At 36.7% G+C, this 20221-nt stretch overlaps 1 long non-coding RNA gene across 1 annotated transcript in view; it reads left to right on the forward strand.

Moving 5' to 3' along the window:
- LOC133208264 (uncharacterized) overlaps positions 1 to 20221 on the forward strand; it is a 70751-nt gene that overhangs the window by 49495 nt on the left and 1035 nt on the right. The gene's annotated exons all lie outside the window — the stretch shown is intronic.

Below are 20221 nucleotides of genomic sequence, written 5' to 3' on the forward strand. Positions count from 1 at the left end.
ATTTAAATCATGTTGCTATGGCTGTTTTCTGTTTTCATTCCCTTGTGCTTGCACTCTCTACAGGATGTTTTTCATCCAAGTGCTGTGTAAAACAAATTTGCTTTTGGAGGTTTGGTGATACAAAATATCTGACTGGCACCACTACATTTGTTATTCTACACATAACTGAAAACATAATGTAATATTTGGAGAAGTAGTAGAGATAGCAACATCTACTGGTTAGAAAGATGCAGATGACAGGCTTTTTGTTATCAAGTGTGCTGTAAGTTCATGGGAAAGTTCAGTGGAGAACATGATGAGCCCTCTTGTCGCTTAGCTTCCCAATCTTGTGTATGTTCTTACACCCTGCACCATTTTGGAGTTTTCAAAAAGTGGAATGCTTCTTTCCTAAAAAAAAAAAAAAAAAAAAAATGGAAAAAAGGTCAGAAAAGTGCTATATTATCTACTTTGTAAGAAAGACTTAACATTCATTGATCTCTGAACAGAACATAGTGTAGGAAAATCACAAGAATATTTCTGTAGGCAAGCACAGTCATGTTTTGTCTCTCTTTTTTAAGGTACTTGTTCATGGAGGGTATCAGGTAGCTCTTTCTGAATCAGAATATTGCATCTTTCTCCTGAATAGACACAAAGCAGAACACAGATATAATACTAATCAGAGCGAGGATTTTTCTTGCTTTAACTACATAAATTTCAACTATTTCCTTACAAGAGAAGTTGTAGTCAATTGGTGCATTTTAGAAAGGTGGGTTTTTTGGTGTGTTTTTTTTTTTTTTTAACACCTGAGAGAAACCATTTCTCAATCTAAAAATATCTTTGGGAAAACCTAAAACACAGGCACAGCTCGCTTTTCAGAGATTAATTCCTTCTGTATTTTTCGTACTCTTTTTATCAGGCACTTGATAGCCTGGGGGTTTGAAACACAAACACAGAGAAGACAAGCTTTTATTGTATAAGAAGCATTTCCCAGTTACAAAGAAAATTGACTAAAAAAATAGCTTAAAACCATGAGACAGTTAAACTAGTGAAGAGGTTCTTACTATAAGATTCTTGAAGAGCTCTGGATATTGCCCCCTTTATGCATTTTTGAATCTTTGTATTGACAGGAATACAAGAACTGACATATTTACTTACTTCAGTAGTCTGACCTTCGGTAGTGACCTCATCTTGAGCTGTAATACAAGTCTTGTGCACTATACATGTCTTATTTACTCACTATGGCTAATGTCTCGGAGCACTGGATTGTGGTGCTAGACATTTTTAGTTTAACCTACTAAATCTATCAAAAAAAAAAGAAGTGCTCAAAGCATATGCGTATTTGTTAAATGTTTATTTCTTTGTCTTTGGATTCACTTTTCACTGTATTAAAATTGAAAATACTTTCAAATGGTTGAACATGTTGCTTTTATTACTTATCTATGAATCTACAATCTTCTGGCTCTGATGTGCACAGATGTACACAGAAGCAGATATCTCTGTGTCTGCTGAAATTCTTGGTATGTCCAGCTCACAATGTTTACAGTAATCCAAGTTTTTCTTGACAATCTTTGCTTCTGGGGTCACTGGATTAGCTCAAAACTTCAGTTTTTGTTCCAAACACAGGCTTCCTGGAACCCCAAACCGCCTAGTAGGTCTGAATCTTGCAGTCCAGATTAAAAAAGCATGTAGCATTGATAAGTTATTTGTGTTTAGAGGAGAGAATAATTTGAATAAACTCTTGAAAGTTTTTAATCCAGCTGGATGCTAGGTGAGTTGTTTTCTGCTGTATTTTGCAGGCATATGGGCTAGGCATTTTATAAGTAGTGCTGTGTAATCATTGTGTCTCCAAAGGCTGTTTCTATTCTTTATTGTTGCTTACTAGAATCATATAATTATTTAGGTGTGTGTGTGTGGGGGGGTGGGGTGTTTTTTTTTTTGTTTGGTTTTTTTTTGTTTTGATTTTTTTGGTGTCTCAAGCTCACTTAGATGGTGTCATGTGACTGTTGACCATTATCACATGAATATTTAAAGATGCAAACTGAAATGTAGGCTAAGGTTGAACTGACTTAATTCAGGATCAAATGTCAAATTTTGTTCCTAGAAAATGTTTTCACCGATGTAGACATTTTTTTGGTGCAGTGGGTAAAATCTGTATAATTTTGTCATTCATTTGATTGCTTTTTGTACAATTGCTGAGGAACTCTGACGGGTGTGATAATCATGCTATGTGAAACATATCAAGTCCCATCCATGTACAAAACCAGTTCAGGTTAATGCCCAGTGAAATGCCTTCATATTAACTGTCTGGATGCCCAAGTTTGAGTAAAACACAAGCTGTTGACCTGGAAATGTAAATACAAAAGTAAATTGGGGAAAAAAGGACCATGCTGGTAATGCAAATTCCTTTTTAAAGTTAAGGAAATAGTCACAGGAAATAGTTGTGGTTAAGCATACTTTTCTCTTTAGATTTCAATTTGATACACACCTTAATTGTCTCCTTTACACCATTAAAATATAGAGAAAGGGTTTTAAAGCAGATGGCTAGATTAATGGTAACAACCCTTATTCTAATGTGCAGAGGTGTACTTGTGAGCTGTATCCTCAGTGAGCAGGTCAGTTGCATTGATCTCTGAAGACATGAACAGGAGATCCAATCCTGCTGAACTAGCATGCACTGGAAAGGCAGTAGATTAAAAGCTGGTCCACTGTTTTACTTCAGCATAGATTCAAGTAAAGTTTCAGGTCACTTCTGGGGCATCATCACAGGTAAATGAACACTGTTTTTATTAGCCTCTCTGGTAGATAAGAAGGTTTCTGTTTTAATGAATGCAAGATCAAATATTTGACAAAAAGTGAAAAGCAAAGACTGGAGGTATATATCCTAAAGTGAACAAGGGAGGAGAATAATGAGTTTGAAAAGAGTAAATCACATTGTTTAGTGGGAAAGAATGCCACAAAGGTCTCTGTGAATCTTCTGCTCCAGGAGTTTCAGCCAATTCCTTTTATTACTATTTCAAGTAACCAGGTACATATGGCATGTTTGTAAGTAAAGCAGTCAATGAAGTTAGTTACACCTCTGCATTTATGACCTTACCCCTGAGTATTATTAACTTTTACATTCCCCATAAAATATAATTTATCACTTAAATAATTTGCTTTGTGTCAGGGTTCAGTGTGCTCCAGTGCTTTCCTGCTCATTAAATGAGATATTTTTACTTAATGAGCCCAGAATGTCCTTTGCATTTAACATTAGAATTGATTTCAAACACTTCATTTTCTATCATATTTGTGTGTAATTTCTGAATGTGGACTTCATCCCACAATCTTACACTGAAGAAAAAAAGAGCTACAAAGAATAATGATCCATGAATTCTAGAGGGGGACCCAGTTAATATGGGTGAATAGCTTTTTTAAAAAAAAAACCCAAACTGTTTTCTACCTGTACTTTGTGTTCTTTCATCTAGTTTGAAAGTTTGACTTCCTATTTCAGCCTGACGCTGCAGCTACTATAAACATAATACTCCATTAGGAAAGTGCCTTTTGAAGGGACAGCAAGATATCGATTTCCATGAAATTAACAGAATAAAAATATAATCATGTTCCTAAATGTATGCATGTGATATGCTGATTTGTGTAACAGACAGGTAACCTTTCAAAGGTATGCAATTCACATATAGAATATATACCTAGAGAATAAATTAATATTGTGGAACTCTAGCAATGTGCATCTTATGGGGATCTGGTTCACGTCTTTGCAATTGTGAATAATCACTTTGCAGTTAATTAATAAAATCTGAGCATAGAAACCCTCTGTTGTGCAGTAAATAATTTGTTCATAATGGTGACTGGAATGAAAAAGCAGCCCAAACCCCTGAGCAGTTCAGCAGCTCTGGAATAAACAGTGTACCACTGCACTTTACATGAAATTTGGTCAACAGATGCGTCTCAAGGAGTTAGTAGTATAGTATGGATTCATGACTGGGTATAAATTTGATTCTGTTCTAACAAATACAACAATATGTGCATCATCTGTACACCATGAAGGGTACTAGTCTGATCAGTCAGGTGCTCATGATCCATTGCAATGCATGTGGCAAGGAACACTCAATAAAGGAAAGTAAAGCTGAAATTTAATCTCATAAGAAATGCCAGTATTGTAATATAGGTATTTACTGATTCTGAGTGAAAAAGTGAAAATATAGTAACTTAGGAAAGAAGCAAAAAGAAATCATTCATATATTTAACTGAAAAGTTTAATGTTCAAGCTGTTTTAGCCATCCTTAAACCTCATGCATTTTTTCCATGGTTGCAATGTCTTGCCTGATTAACAGCTTGGGCCTCTTTGTTCCTCTGGACCAGGTTTCTCCCGGTCTCCTTTTGCACAGTCATCTGAGTGCTAGGAGTCTGCTGAATGTGGTGGAGGTGTGTAGTATGGAATGTGCCATGGTTACCATAGCATAGAGTAAGCAAAAGAGCTCAAGAATGAAAGATATATAGGTATAGGTGCCCTAACTCCTACCTGCAGGTAGGCAAGTCTGTGCCTAAGGATTGCAGTTCAGTAGCCTTCCTCAACACATTGTCATGTTTCCAAGGGACATCTCCAAATTCATAGTAGATTGGCAGTACTATGTTACTTGAAATTTTTTTTAAAATAAGGAAATAATACAGCATGAAACTGTATCGTGCCTTACAGATCAAGGAGAAAAGGAACATTTCTCTGGTTGCGATAATAGGAGTAACATAGTAGTGTAATTATCCATATAAGTGACCTAAATGTGAAGCCTTTATCTCTGTTATGTACGGAGAGAAAAACAAAAATACAATGTATATAGAATCAACTGTCAATTGCAATTTAGTGAAGGGTGAGCACACCCAGGTTACTTATTAACACTCTCTCATAATTAAACAGGCTATTAAGTAACACAGCTCTGGTATGGATTGGGGAAACCATGTCATCAGGTGTGTAAAGTGTAAGGGAACCTGTACTCTTCTTTTTGTGCTACCATCAGGGAGTGCATCATATCTCCCAGGAAATTAGTTCATTTTGCTTTTCTTACTGTTCTTCATGTTTGTCCCTTTAAGCTACAGACAGTTAAGGCTGGTACATTCAAGCAGTCTGAATTAAGAATGCACAATATTTGATTTTTTTCACATTTTTCACTGTAAAATGAAGAGGTGAGTGTGTTTTGGTTGCGTTTTTTTTCTTTCATAAATTAATATTACAGTTTGCTCCAGAGAAATACTGAAATATCACTTGAGATACTTATTCAAGTCTGTAACATTGTAACATGTTTATATAGACTGATGAGACCTAAAAGGATAAGAGGTTTGTGTTGTGGTTTTTTTTCTGATTGTGTACTAAAGTGCCCTTCATTTCATTACATTATTAAGAAGTGATACAAGATTTTAAATTGTTTGAGTTCCTTATCAGTAATTATAATTGGCTGTTGTCTTTCAAACTCTAATGCAAATGAATTTATTTTTTAAATGAAAAATAATTGCTTTTAGTAAAATATCTAACAAAAATCCACTAAAAAAATTAGTTACCTCTTGCACTCTGGGTGAAAGGTAATTTGGTTGCTCTGGGAGGGTAGTAGTTTGACTGGTGGAGAATAGAAGTTCTGGGGATGACTTCATGCATGCAGAAGGGAAAATGTGGTGACTGCACCTACTTGAGAAATGACTATGGTGGGTCATCAAGACTTTTGGAGGGTTTTCTGTCTGAGTGTGTTGTTGAGTGAGAATCAAGACTGGACCTGTAGCTGCTGTACAGCAGGAGCTTTTCTCCCCTTTAGGCTGTGCTAGTCTTACAAATTAATGCACACTTTAAGAAAATGCAGGGATATTGTTAATGGTCACCCCATCTATTTCTATAACTGATAGTTTCCATTTTATTACTACATATACAGTTGATCCTGATACAGGCATTAAGATATAATTTTGCCTACCAGAGAACTACCAAGGCTGAATTTTGGTTGCTGCTGCTGTTTTAGTTGATGGTGTGAGCCTACGACTGGGAAAAGTACAGTTGTGGAAAGTCTCTGGCACACAAGGCAAAAGGTGCAGCAAACCAGTTACACGAGGTGTTGCAGAGCTGTTGTCACTAATAACTGCCCTGCAGTCTAATTGGAGGATCTTCATAAGGGGTGTCTTGCCCAAGTGAGTAGCACAGCAACTGAAGCCAATACGTTGATTTTTCTTTGTTATTCATAGTTCCTTGTCTGAGACTAGAAATGGTTAAAGAAGCAATAAATGGCAGGTGAATATGTGAGTTGTTTAAGTGGTAGTACATTGCTCCACTGGGCTTGTATCAAAGGCTTCAGTTTATGCAACTATAGGCAACAAATTTCACTGAGATTGATATTTGGTTTGTAAATCAACCGTTTGTAGTTGAGAAATAATCTATGCGGTTTCAGGAGAGGGTGAGATAAAGGTGCTTATCAGATTCCTTTTGGGGATGGCAGTAAGTAGTTTATAGCCAGTTTCAGCTAACATAAGCTTTCCATAAATAAGATACATAATTTTTTATACATGTAGACTAAGGCCAAAGGCTCCCTTCACTCTTTAAGAGCACTGACATTAAATTTTTTATTAGTACCCATGATGAATAATGCACTTGGCTTCAGTTTTGACTGTGCTATTGAGAGAATCTACTGTGTATTTTCTGGAGATGCCCATAAATAGCCAACTTTAATGGTGAAGAAAAGTTTATTTTCTTTTAAATTAGTTACTTCTTTGCTGAATTTAAGATGTTTACCTCCTGCTGTGTGTGGGTTTTCTTGCAGCACTGGCATCCCTTTGCTGCCGTTGAATGTTTTGTGTTGTCATGGCTGGCTTTCAGGCTATCATTTCTTGATGTCCCAGAGCTACATGGTATACTTTTACAAAGGGGTCCCGAGTCTAATATTGCCACTGCTATCTGCTTTTCCCGTGCTATGTATACTTGCAGATGCTCAAATTCTTGCTGAGAATTGTGAATTGCTGTTCTTAAATCTTCTAAACATCAGGGATTGTTTTCATTCATGCTATCTGCTGCTGCACATGGATTCATCTGGAGGTATTTGTGCACTCGTCTGCTTTTACAGCTCAGATTGTTCACACTTTTCTATTTCAGTCTTGTAGCGCTTTGACTTTTCTGTTATGTTTGGGATGCTCCCATATTGGTTTCAATTTGGCTGGAATAGCTTCCCTTGCTTGCAGTATTCCAGGCTTCATTTTAGGTCTTCCATACACTGAGTGCTTTATATCAAATCCCAAACATCTGGCTTTTTACCAGGAAGCTAACCCTTCCTTCCAGAGTGTGAGATCAGTTGTAGTTCAGACTGAGATCAATTAAAGACACCTCTCTGTTTTTTCTCTCTTTGTACTGTTTGCTTGAAACTGAACTTCTTAGATCTTTTTGCATTAGGAGCATATTGCATGTAAACTGATTAAATCTCTTCCTAACCACTGCAAGTCTTACATGAACTTTCAAGTAGATATTTGCTGAAAGTTGTGAGTGATACAGGGCAGAATTTTTTAGCATCCTGTGTTCTTGGGAAGTTAAACTGCAGGGAGAAATGCTAAGCAGCCTAGAACCCTGACCTGAATTTTCTGAACTGTGATGTGAAAATTGTAATTTAATAAAAGAAAATAAGACTCAGTAAAAGTAGCTGGTTCTGATGTTCATGAATCTTAAAACTTTGCCAGTCTGCAACAATTTCCTTCTTTTACATGTTTAGTGTACAATGCCTCCATGAGGAAATGGGCTTGACTTTCATTAGATGTTGTACTATATTAACGGCACTGGTTCACTCATATTTTATTCATTAAATAATATTTGACAATGTGTTTTTCTATTTTAAGCCCTTACTGTAAAAGAGAGCATTATCACCTCAAAGCATTTGGTTCCTAGAGTGAATGCCAATACTATTCAGTCACGCCATATTCTCCTAATTATGCTGAGGGTTTCTTTCCTAACAGCATTTATTTTAGGGTGTCAACAATACTTCAGTTAAATGTAGTGTAAAGTGCACTTATTTAGCAAACTTGTCCTTCAGAAAAAGGTTTTTTTGTCTTTAAAACACCCACTAGATTGTTTCTTTCTGTCAATGCATGATACAGTAGAAATCTTTAATCAATAACACTTTTTATTCCTATGCAATTGATGCATAACATCCTTCTTCACACAGAGGTTTAATGTGTTGTAAATTAATTATCTGGAATGAGTACAGGGTCAATGGACCTTGGTATGACTGGGATGTAATGTTAAAGTGCTCCATTTCCTACCAGCCCTCCTCGGCTCTCTTGCTGACTTTTATATGTGTCAGTTATGCCATCTTCTGCAGTTTGTTCCCTTAAGTGCTGTTAATGCCCCTCTAGGGCTTGATCAATAGGAAAAATTTCTTTACCATAAATTTGTCCAACAATTTTATTCTGAAGATGGAATATCTTTATTAACTGTAGTTGTATAATGCTTCTTAGTAAACTATACTTACCCTTACCAAAGCTTAAAATAATAGCCTTATTTTAAATCACAATGAAATTATAAAGATTCTATGTAAGTAGATACAGACCTAACTTTTTGCTATCAGGTGCCTAAAAATGAATCAACTATGCTTGAAGATTCTGGCAGGAGAAGTTTTGCTTTACTGTATCTACAAGGCAAACTACATAGATGAATAAAAGTGTTATTAGCTGTGAAAAAATGCTGAGGGAGAGATCCTTGACCATGAACTGTGCAATTAAAACAGGCATTCACTGGGCTTAGGGTAGCAATTTCCTTTAAAAAATCAGAGAAGCCACCTCTATTCCTTTTTTTTGAAGCCAGCTTGGCAATTAGTTGCTAGGGTAACAAGAGACAAGATAGTGAATAAGTCCTGTCTAGGCAGTGCAGTGTTATGGGGGTCTAAGATAACAAAGAAATGTTGGCAGGAACATTAAATTCTAGGTTATTTTTGTTTACCTTTTTACTGCAAAAAGGATGGTCAAAATATGTACACATTCATAACTATAAATAGGTGCTGATACCACAACATTTTAATTGTTTTCTCTCAGTAACAGATGACACTACTTAAGCAGCAAACACTTGAAATATCTCTGAAAAAAAGAAAAAGGAAAGATGCTACTTAAAGCTCACGGCATCTTGGTGGGATCAATTTGATGTACTGTGCTGTGTCAATGTCACTTCCATAAACTTTTGCTGAAGTCCTTTTCCTACTGTATGTTGAATCATGTTGTCAGGACTGTGAGTCGGGGGTACAGTGGATTCGAGTCTACTTTACTTCCCTTGATGAAAAGGTCACTGCCACTTGTAAATCTGTTTTACTCCCTGCACAGTTGTTAGTGTCAAAGTCTGTCAGCTATGTGGGATGTTAAAATTATACAACTGTGGTAGGAATGGGGATCACAAATTCCCAAGTGGTACATCCCAAGAAAAAGTCTCTGATCTTTGTGTAAAAGTTTTGTAGAAAGTTTTTCCTTCAGGATTTTCAGCTCACTTCGGCTTGATTGCAGAAGTAAACAAAAATTCTATTTCATGTCTCCCATCTGGTGGGCTTTCCCCAGTGATAGCTCATCACATGGCCACTTATTATGTCTGTAGCCCACAGTTGCAAGTGAAACAATCCCCTCTGCTTTATTTTTTTAAGGCTGTAAGGGCTCTAATTAGAGCACAATTAAAACTTAGCCTGTGTTGTGTTATGTGATTATGTTTTGACAAATCATCACAATAGATCAGCTTCACAAGGCCTCACAATTACTCATAAATTATTTGGAAAATACAAGTAATAAACAAGAAATTGAACCACTGACCAATGGTGGGGGAAGAGAACAAATTGCCAAACCAACCATTCAAGCACTGAAAGTAATTCAGATGATAAAAACCTCAAAAAATAAAAGCTCTTTTATTCCCTTACTCATAGCATCATCTGAACTGTTTTGTGCATATGCAAAGACAGTTTTTCATTCAGCAGTTTTCCCATATAAGTCATCATACTTCACTAGTTAACTGCAGCAAAAGCAATGAGAGCGAAACCAGCTGGAGTGTGGATGTGCGTCCTGCTGAGTTTGATTGATTACTACATAGAGTTTTGAAGTTTTATGCTCTGACTGTACAGGAAATGGACACAAAGTTTTTTGTGTGTGAAGTATGGCCGAAGATTTTTAGGTGGTCAGTTGCCTGCTTAATCCAAAGGCCTCCGTGGAGACAGAGTCAAGATTTTCATGCTGTGAGGTATTTCCATATGACCTTGCAACTAAATTGATTTTTGATCTGAGTGGAGTAGTTTGCTGCTGAGGAGACAGAACAGGACCTGAAAGGGGCAAACACTGAATCTTTTTGGCTTGACTTTCAGTCAAGGTAACTCACTGGGGTCCTGAAGGTGATGCAAGTAAACATCTGCCAAGTGAATCTTTGTGTCAAGGCAGCCATTGTGGGCAAACTAGGGTAGGCAGCCGTGGATGCACGTATATCAGTGTGCCAAGTAACCATCAGTATGAGAGGAGTGGGAGGAGGACAAGATCCTTGTTTCATTTTACCTTATTTCTGACTGGAAAAATGCTCTTCATGTGCACCTGGATATGACCTAGAAGGTATCTCAGTTGTATCATTTCAATGATATGAATGCAGAATCTTTAATATGAAATTTTTCTTACTGTCTGTAAATTATTTGAATTACAGATGAGCAAACAAAAAGAACAAAATCCAAATGAACTGTTAATAATTCTGAGGAAAAGTTCACTGACTTGTCTATTAATCGCTACCTTGTTTTTATAGAAATCTTTCCAAATGTTATTCAATTCGCCTTTAAGATCAGAAACACTTCTGCTTAATTCTCATTCCCTGTCTTCTGAGACAATTACAATATAAAAATTCATCTCTTCCTATCAGATCCATTTGTATGGCTTGAAATAGCTAAAATCTAAATTGTAGGTATTTGCACTTACATAATTAGAAAGCTGCATAGATGCCTGTCATATCGGTGCTTGTTTGCTGAAGACTCACAGTGTTAGGCAGAGGGCATGTCTGAGGAATGTGAACGAACATCCGCCTTATCAGGACTTTTACCACTGAGAAATAGAAAATAACATTTCCCCCTACTCTCTGCTCTCCATTATTCCTCCAGTTCTCTACATTTTGCTCAATCTTTATGCGTTTTCCAATTTCCAACTTTTTCTAAGCACAGATAAATGAAGAACAACTGAGGACTGTGGGAATGATTCACCTAAGCAGGAAGAGTGGTTCTGCGTGTTCAAGTCTGTATATGCCCACGTGACGGGTACCTGGTATATTTTTCCACTCTGAAATATAATTAAGGAATGTGTATATGCTAATGTGTCTACATACACATTGGGGACATTTTAATCATTTATAAAACCAGATTTTCATAAAATGAATGTTATGTTACCTATTTTAGATAATCTATGAAATCATCTTAAATTTAATTTCGGCTAATCGTCTACGTATGTTTCTAGGCAAAAAGAAAATAGAGTTTAGGGCAAAAACTCTGCCAGTATTTAGAGAGCATAGGAACAGTTACTTATTGGTCAAACCTCCTGACTGAATACTTGATATGACTCATGACAAAATGTGTAGGGTATTTTGTGGGACTTGCCTGGGTGTACAAATAACCATTAAAAATTACTTTACCTTTCCCTTAATAAATCAGTTTGAAATACTGAATTTTAAACTTACTATGCAGCAGTGTGGTCCTTGTGATAAATGAGAGAATATTTGAGTACTCCTTGTCTTTGAGTCTCACTTAGCCATTATGATCTTCATAAAGATAATCAAACTGCCTTGTCAGACACCTGCACAGTAGTATCACCCAGGTATTGCTGATGGTTGTTGCTTACATTTAGCCCTTTGTCTCACCTTTCCTCAAATTTTCAGTCATATCCTTATGTTTCCTTTCATGACAGCCATAATTACACTCCTTTGGACTTTCTAAATGCCTTTTTTTCTACATGTCAGCCTACAGAGCTCTGGCTATTTTCTCAGAGCCAGAGGTTATTATTGTTCATCCCCTCTGCTGTATTTTTAATAAAGCCTTCAGCTTTTCTTTTTTAAATGCACTAAAACTTATTTCATGTTTATAATGGTTTTCCAGCTCTCCTGTCTGCCTGCAGTCTGTGCTGTCCAAGTTGCAGCATCTTCTCTTTCTGTTACTCCATGAAGGCACTGGCTCTTTTCAATTTCTGTCCTTAATCCTTGTCTGCAGGCTTTCCTTTTTATCTTGGTCAATATTTTGGAATACTCTGTTGGATGCACTAGCAAACATGAGAATTTTATTCTGCAGATACAGTGACATGTTGGCAGGCCACGGAGTAGCACTATTGTGTACTGCTGTAGTCCCAGCTGTGTGCAGATGAAGGAGGGACTCTCAAGTTATGTCCCTGTTATCCTGAGGAGAGATGTAACTTTTTGCTTGCTTGCTATGGTCTAGTCCCCAGAATGCATGTTGTTTTGGCAGGGTGAAATCATTCCTAATTTCTCCTCAGCTAATGTATATGTTTGTGTTGAGAATCAAGTCCTTTGATACACATGAGGTGAACCAGATCAGGTATGAAGTTCCTTGGTGTGTCCAACTCTACCTTGTAAACCTACTTACCAGCCTTAGCACATGAATTCGTATAGATTCCCTTGTGTGAATTCTTACAGTGGCAGCTCCAAAACCCCTTTATGTGCATACCCAAGACTAAAGGACTTGATAGAGACATGAAAATTTGCAGTAAAGGTTTGAAATATACTGTATTAAGCATCAGTGTGTTGATGTTGTTAGGCTAGATGCTGTATTTTTGAAAGGGATGTGTGAAATCTGCACATTACCAGTGGTTATGGAGAACTGAGTGGGTAATGGTTTCTGAAAAAGCTTAATTGCAAAAATGTGGCTTGGAGGCTGAAACCAAGGCCTTTGCTCAGCTGAGATGGGAAGTTAGGCTGGGAAAGGAGTGAATAAATACTCATGCCAAACCCTCAGCTGCTCTAATTCATAATGTAAAGTCCTTCATAAGTGATCATTTCCAAACAGTGGATCTCAGTGGCAATAGTAATTCAGGTTGGGAGCGAGAAGAGTGATGTTGATCAAACTATGCTAAAAAAGAGAAAGTTCATAAATGTTCTCAATTTGTGACAAAATTTTTACTCTGAAAAATGAAGTTTATACTCTTACCTATATTTGCAGGAGCATAATGTCTTTATAAAAATAACTTCCCAAACCCTATACACTTAAACCAGACTCACTGAATCACTTTTCTGCAGATATTTTGAAGGAGAAACAATTAAGAGCAGATAATGTATGTATACATGTTAAGTATTTGAAACATTCTCAGCCACCGTCATATGACACTGATCCTGTCCCTCAGGTCAGGCTGTTCACTGTTAATTTCAATATGAGGAATCTCCAGGCTAGTGAACCTGCTGGGAAAAAGCTGGTTTCCCTTAATTCCAGAATATACTGTGCTTCTATACGTGTTCAGTCAAAACTATATGCAACAAACTCAGCACATGAATGTCTTTAGTATTAAGAAACAGAGCAGAATATATTTTTGATCTGCTTCTTTTGGAATCATACTTCTAATCACTTCAAGCAATCTTCCTAGTGTTTCGACTGCAAGCTTCATGTATGGCCCCACGTGTGCAGTGGCATTCTGCATTATTTATACCTAGCATTTTGATGTATCATTTTAAATGAAAAGAATCAGTGTCACATGTGGGTTCCTTTATATAGCTGAAGCAAAGAAAAAAAACCCAAAACCCTACATAATTTCCGTACATTCATCCTACATGTACAGTTATGATCTAGGTTGTCACTATTGTTGCTTAATGTATGAATAACAGCATGCATTTGCAACCTGCAATCAGGTTTTACTGCAGGAATAAGGCAAGGTCAAAGAAATATCTGTGTTTAGACAGGATGCTAGTAGTCTCCCCATCAGCAGACTATTATTAAGTATTAGTAGCAAATTAGCATTAAAAGCTCTCCACAACAAGATGTGCTAAAATCATACTGGGTGGTCAGTGACCTGTGCAAAGAAAAGAAAATGTAATGCACTGCTTTGTAGTGCTCCCAGCCCCAGCTGCTATGGTGTCAATTATGTCACTACAGCTTTTCAGAGGTGGAACCAGCATGACTAAAGAAAATAGCAAAACAAGAAAAAGAGAAGGGAAAAAAACCAACCCCACCCAGAACAAACCCACCTCAAAACCCATCTCTGGATGCAAGAAGTATGAGTGTTGCGAGAAGAGAATATTTTGCTCCAGCATTAAGTTTGAAGGGCTGTTCTCTTTAGCACAAGGGGAGCCAGCTTCCCTGCTGTGTTCTCTGAAGTGGCTCATTGCAGAGCAGTAATATTATATCTTAATAAGCATAACACTGTGAACCGAAGCATATTTTTAAGTCAGACACATGGGAGGGAAACATATCAGAGCCGAGCTGTGTTATTTTTAATGGAGCATGTGTTTGTCTTGTAAGTGTGTCAGAAGAAAAGGAACAGGTCTCAGGTTTCTTCTCACCATGTCTAATGTAGGATGGGCACTCCAACTGCCTCTCTAAGTGACATTAGTGGTCTTTGATATTACAAATTACATAGGATGGTCTGGACTACACTTGTACCTCACATTCTTTTCTGCTATTTGGGTACATCAGTGCTCATTTGAAGCTATTCTTAAGATGAAGCTCTTCAAAATCCACAAAGATTAAGGTAGTTTTCCTTAGGAAAACAAGATTACAATAAGAATCTCTGCCCTCTTCCCAGATTTGGACGAATATATGGTACAGGTGATGGGGGTAGTGCTTTGCAGGAAAACCTATTTCTTTTTACATTCAACTGGGAAATAGATCTTGCAGTGTGGAATTGATATCTGCCATGTGTACCATACTGCAGCCCAGGCCACTCACCTCTCATTCATAAGATCAAAACCAATATTAGAGTAAAAATGCTTGCAATGAAATTCCAAAGGATATTTTAAATTTCAATTAGTAACAATAATGGGTTTTTTAATAAGTTGTGGGTCAAGATGTATCGTAAAACTATTTTGCACAGTGCAAAGAAAATATATTCTTGTTCTGCCTTTGTGATATGACTGGATCTAGTCTTACATCCAGCAGCCAGCTGAGGCTGCTTGTCTATTATAGTCTCTTCCACCATTCCTAACAAATGAACAAATAACTAGATGCCCTGTGAAACATTTTAAATAGAACTGTCTCCTGGAAAAGCTGTTACTGACAGAGACAGGTTTGATCCAGATCAGGGGAACCTGCTTTAGGATAGAGTGGATCAATACAGGTCGCTGGCTTTTTTATTTCTGATTTTTTTTTTAATTTTTTTTTTTAAACTGAGCAGATGTAAGGATTATGGTGAATAAAGTAAAGCAAGAAACAAGCCATCTGTGAACTGAAGTGCATCCTTCTTATTAAACCTTATTGTGCTCTTAAAGCAGTAGCAGAAGCTGTTGCTATGAACTCTATCATGCAAGAGGCTTTCTAAAAAGCATTTAAGAGTATATATTAGTTAGAAACCACTTTCTCAACAAATTCTGAAAGAGCTGAAAGTAGCTTTTGAAAAGGAACCAATACATTTCATAGAAGAGTAAATTAGCTGCTATTTTTTACTTTTGAAGTGTTTGATCAAAATCCAGTGCTGGGCACAAGTGTCTTATATTAATTCTATTTAGAGTGCTTTTCTGTGGGTTACAACCTGGATCCTATAGTAGTAACTGCCCCCCTTTCCTGTTGTATTCTTTGGCGTATGCCTGAGAATTGCGTGTCTCCAACACCAGCTGGAGGCACTGAGGCCACATTCTTATGTTTGGAAACAATGCATGAGTTTGTGTGAGCAGGACAGATCAAAACTAAGATTATTTTTATTTGTTCTGTTTAAATAGCGTCATCTACTCAGATTTTGCTAAATAATGAAAATGCCAATTAGAAATAATAGCCACTAAGACTGATCATCCCAGTGATGGAGAACTATAAAACAGAGTTCGACAGGTCTTAGGAAGCAATGCTAGCATTATAAGAACAGTATTCTTCTTAGCCTTTGGCTACAAAGTCCAGGAATTCAGCCTACTATATAATCAATCCTCTACAATCCACAAGCATTAAATTCATCATTAAAATGTTATTCTCCCTTTCCCAAACCTTCCATGTAACAAGCATCTCACTAAGATGAAAGGCATTTGTTACGGAGAACAGCCTTAAGGAAAGCAAAAGGAGCAAATCTGGAAAACATATTCCTATTTTTCTGGAAATGGGTAGTATTCATAAAACATTTAGCGAGTTCAAGGTCAACTTGTTCTCCTGTATACTATTCATAACAGGCATTTGACAACTCACTGACAGTCAATCTAGCAGCTGAACTGAATATGTTGGGTCATCCAGTTTAAATAAAAGATAAATTTTCATTGTGGAGTGACCATCACAAAAACAAGAACAGCAAAAGGCTTTTCTGTTTCTGAAATTTCAATTAAAAATCAATAAATACATTAACAAAAGAGAGGAAATAGATCTAATTTGGGGAAAATGGGTCTATTTGAGCAGGTGTGTACATAAATGGTGAGAGATCGTGGTCCTTCATGGTGGGTTTTGTCTGCTCGTTTAAGTGAAACTTTGCAATCCTGAGCATTCCAGAGATTGCCACCCTCCCCTACCCCCAGCATACTATGTCTGATAAAATGACGATGGCCAATAAGACATTCAAAGTTTGCAGTTACAATTAATCTGGATTTACCTTGTCTTTTCACTCCCTATGCAAGACCACCCTGAAGCTTTTCCCTATATTGACTTTCTCAGTATGCTCTGCCATTCAGTAATAGATGCTAGACAAGAGCTAGTTGCTCTTGTCTACTGAAAAATGAGATCACATTTATTGGATTGGAATAATGAAATTTTCATCTGACTTCAAAGCTGGTGAAAATAGCTCAGGGAGGCAGACACGTATGTTTTGGAAATCCAAAATACCAAATTTTGTATCCATGCAAGTTCTGAAGTTAGGTCCATTTGTAATTCAAGTACTTTTTCTCATTGTAGTTACTGTCACCATGAATCTTGAAGTTGTTGTCTGTCCATGTATGTCCTAAGTGATATGGATATGCATGTCATATACCCACCTTTTATAAAATACGTCCTCCTAACTACATAAAAGCAATCTTATATGTTGTATGCTGAAGACAGATGGTCCTGAAGAACCAGCTCATACCTTCCCTCCACCACTTCCAAATTGCACAGCTATTTCTAACATAGTGAAAGTACATCACATCACCAATAGCCTTCTCTGTTTCAGCAAGATATAAATTGAATAAGAACAAGCAATTGTTTTGTGGGTGTGTTCACAGATTAAAGATCAACTATAAATTGAGAGGAGTATCAAGTTAACAATATACTTTGTTCCTTTTTGGAAACCACTACCTGATTTTGTTTTTAAAGCTGCCACAAGTTTTCAACAGGATTCTTACTCTAAGAGCTCCGTATCTTTCATCAGGTAGCACCCACTGAATGACTACTGTAGATGTCAGTGTCAAATTCTTCTGCAGATATCCAGCTGGACTCTGTACAAGGATTTAGCTGGAAGGATTTGCTGGAGGAATGATATTATGGACAGTTCCACCTCTCCCACTCTGTAGCTTTGAAATATCGCCTATAAATATTTTTGAATATACTCATTATTTAAGATCTCTTCTCCAACTTTGTAATGTATTATAGAAAGGGCTTTCTGCATATAGCTATAATGCATGTCAGCAGTCCAGGAAGACAGCTGACAAGTACAGTGAATCTTGTTCTATATTTGGAAACATCTGCTGTTTTATTTCCATGATGCACAGTGACGTGCTATTCTAAGAGGAAGAACAAGTCTGGCACAGGAGGCATTAGTTTGTGGTTATATAGTATGATACTGAAGTTGGGATTCCTCTAATCTAATTTCTCTTAATCAGCCTCTGGTGGTACTTCTCCATTGAATAAAGGATACCAAAATTGTTGCTTAATGGTCCTCTGACTGTCAGACTCTTTGCTTGAGAAAATGACTCCCACCACTAGAGAGGCAGCATTTCAGGTATGAGCAATCAGCTTCCTTCATATCATTATGTCATTCCTGAAAGGGAAGCATATAGCAAATGTAATTGTGACATGGAGGTGAAATTGAAATTGACGGGAGTGGCTTTGGTTTTAGGTGTCTCTAGATTCAAGGTGAGGAGGTAAAGATCTAGGAGAAGATTTGCTTTACCGTTCATTCTATAAAGCAGTCACACAAAAACCTCAGCAGTATCATCAAACTTCTAAAAACCCAGATGCGTATTCAGGAGAATACCCATTGGTGAGTCAGGAAAATATTGCAAAATTTTGTTCATGATAGTGCTTTTAATTACCTGTAAAATAATTGGAGAAGAAAATAGATGTGTGAATAATCTTAGCAATGTTTTATGGGTAGGGTAAGGCAAATTACTGTCTTTGGTTCTAGGGGTAGTTTGGAGTCTGATCTTCAACTGCCCAAATTTTAAGGGTGTTTTCATAGGTATTTCCATGGTGGTCAACTGTCTATCACTTTTGGATAAATATGGACATTGAGCTAGCTACCCCTGTGGTCTTACCCATCACCATTATGCCTATGGACTTTTGTTCCAATGAAAAATCAGGAGTTAAACCTTGCATAGGTTCAGAATCAGAACATGGTTTTTGTTTTTTTTCAATAATGATTATCAATGGCAAATTTAAATTAGAGCTGGAAGAGAGCATGGGGCTTAGGAGACCTGAAACAGCACATTTACAAAGTGTTGTTAATATGGTATTGTTTGAGGTTTGGATGTCTTCTGAGTGTGTCTGTCTTCAATCACACTGCTAAGTGTACTGACAGAAATTTTGGAGAATGCTGAATAATTGTTATTTTGAGGAGCATTTGCAAAAAATTGTATTTAAAATTCCCTTGAACATTCCTTACATAGAAACTTCACAAAATATATATTATTTCTAGAGCAACATAATTCTGTTGGCCAGTGATTCTTAGCTTTAAGAAGCTGCCCCCCGTGCTCACCCCAATTTAGACATCAATGGAATTTTTGTTCAGCAGAGCTTCGGAGGAGTACATTTTGATCTGTTGAATTCAATTTGATTTGTCAAAATTCTGAATCTCTGCTCTCAAAACTACAAAAAGTAAGCTATCCATCAGCTGACCTAAAAGTAATACAGTAGTCTAATATAGCACCAACATTTTGTTCTAAATGTTATGTCAAGGCTGTCTATCATTAATTCAGCTCTTATATAAAATATTCTTCTAAATAAAATATTGTACTTCATGGACAAATGAGCCTCACAGTTATATTTTCACAATTATATTTTCAAAAAATAGCAATCTCACTTTTTACACCAGCAAAGAGTGAAAGAAACCTGAGGGTGAAAAATAAAACAATACAAAGTTTTGTGAAATATGTGGGCTTAGAATGAAAACTCATGAGCACTTGGAACAGTTGGGCTTTTGGCATAGAATACATCTTAATAATTTTAATGCTTTTTTTCTAATGTATTAAACCAACTTTCAACAGATAAAAAGTGCCAGAAGAATCTTAATGCCAAAATACTCTAAAGTGTGTAAGAAATGTAAAATAAGTGCAGTGTGTAAGGATGAAATGGGCTGTTCCAAAGGAATGCACTCCAAACCCAAGAGCTAGGGATGAAAAAAATAAAAAGAATTATGACTTAAATCTCATTTAGGATATACAAAAGAATCAATACCTTGAAAAAAAAAACCAAAATCTGTGAATTTGCCCTGAGGTGAAATGCTATGGTGATATGAAAAACTTTTATTATGAGTTTGTAAAATCCTTGCATATCATAAAAGAATATTTTATGATCTTTTTTCTTTATAGGTTGTTTCATGCTTGCTTATGTTATTATTCAGAAACATTTTACATCTTCACCTTCTAAATAGGCTGAAGCAGCATTGTTCAGCTACCCATAAAGAAAAGGAGTGACTGATTATACCAGTGATCTTTAAGAGGTATTTTTGGTTTTGGAGTGATAAAAGTTATGTCCCAACACTTGCAGTGTTGCCAACCCACACATGAATAAATTATGATTTAAGCACCTAGAAATGATGAGATTGGCTTCAAAGCCATGAGTTTGAAGTGAGTACCGTTGGCATGTCTGGCCTTCCAGGCCCTGTGGTTTTAGAAGTGAATTCCTAATTTTTCCCCACAATCATGAATAGAGGTTTTTTATTTATTTTTTTTAAATGAGCACTAGATGATTTTACACAGCCATGTGACTCTAGA

The sequence above is a fragment of the Neopsephotus bourkii genome, unplaced genomic scaffold, assembly GCF_033783945.1.
Source record: "Neopsephotus bourkii isolate Nb327-2 ecotype Australia unplaced genomic scaffold, CSIRO-AGI_Nbou_v1 NB_250, whole genome shotgun sequence".
NCBI classification, from domain to species: Eukaryota; Metazoa; Chordata; class Aves; order Psittaciformes; family Psittacidae; genus Neopsephotus; species Neopsephotus bourkii.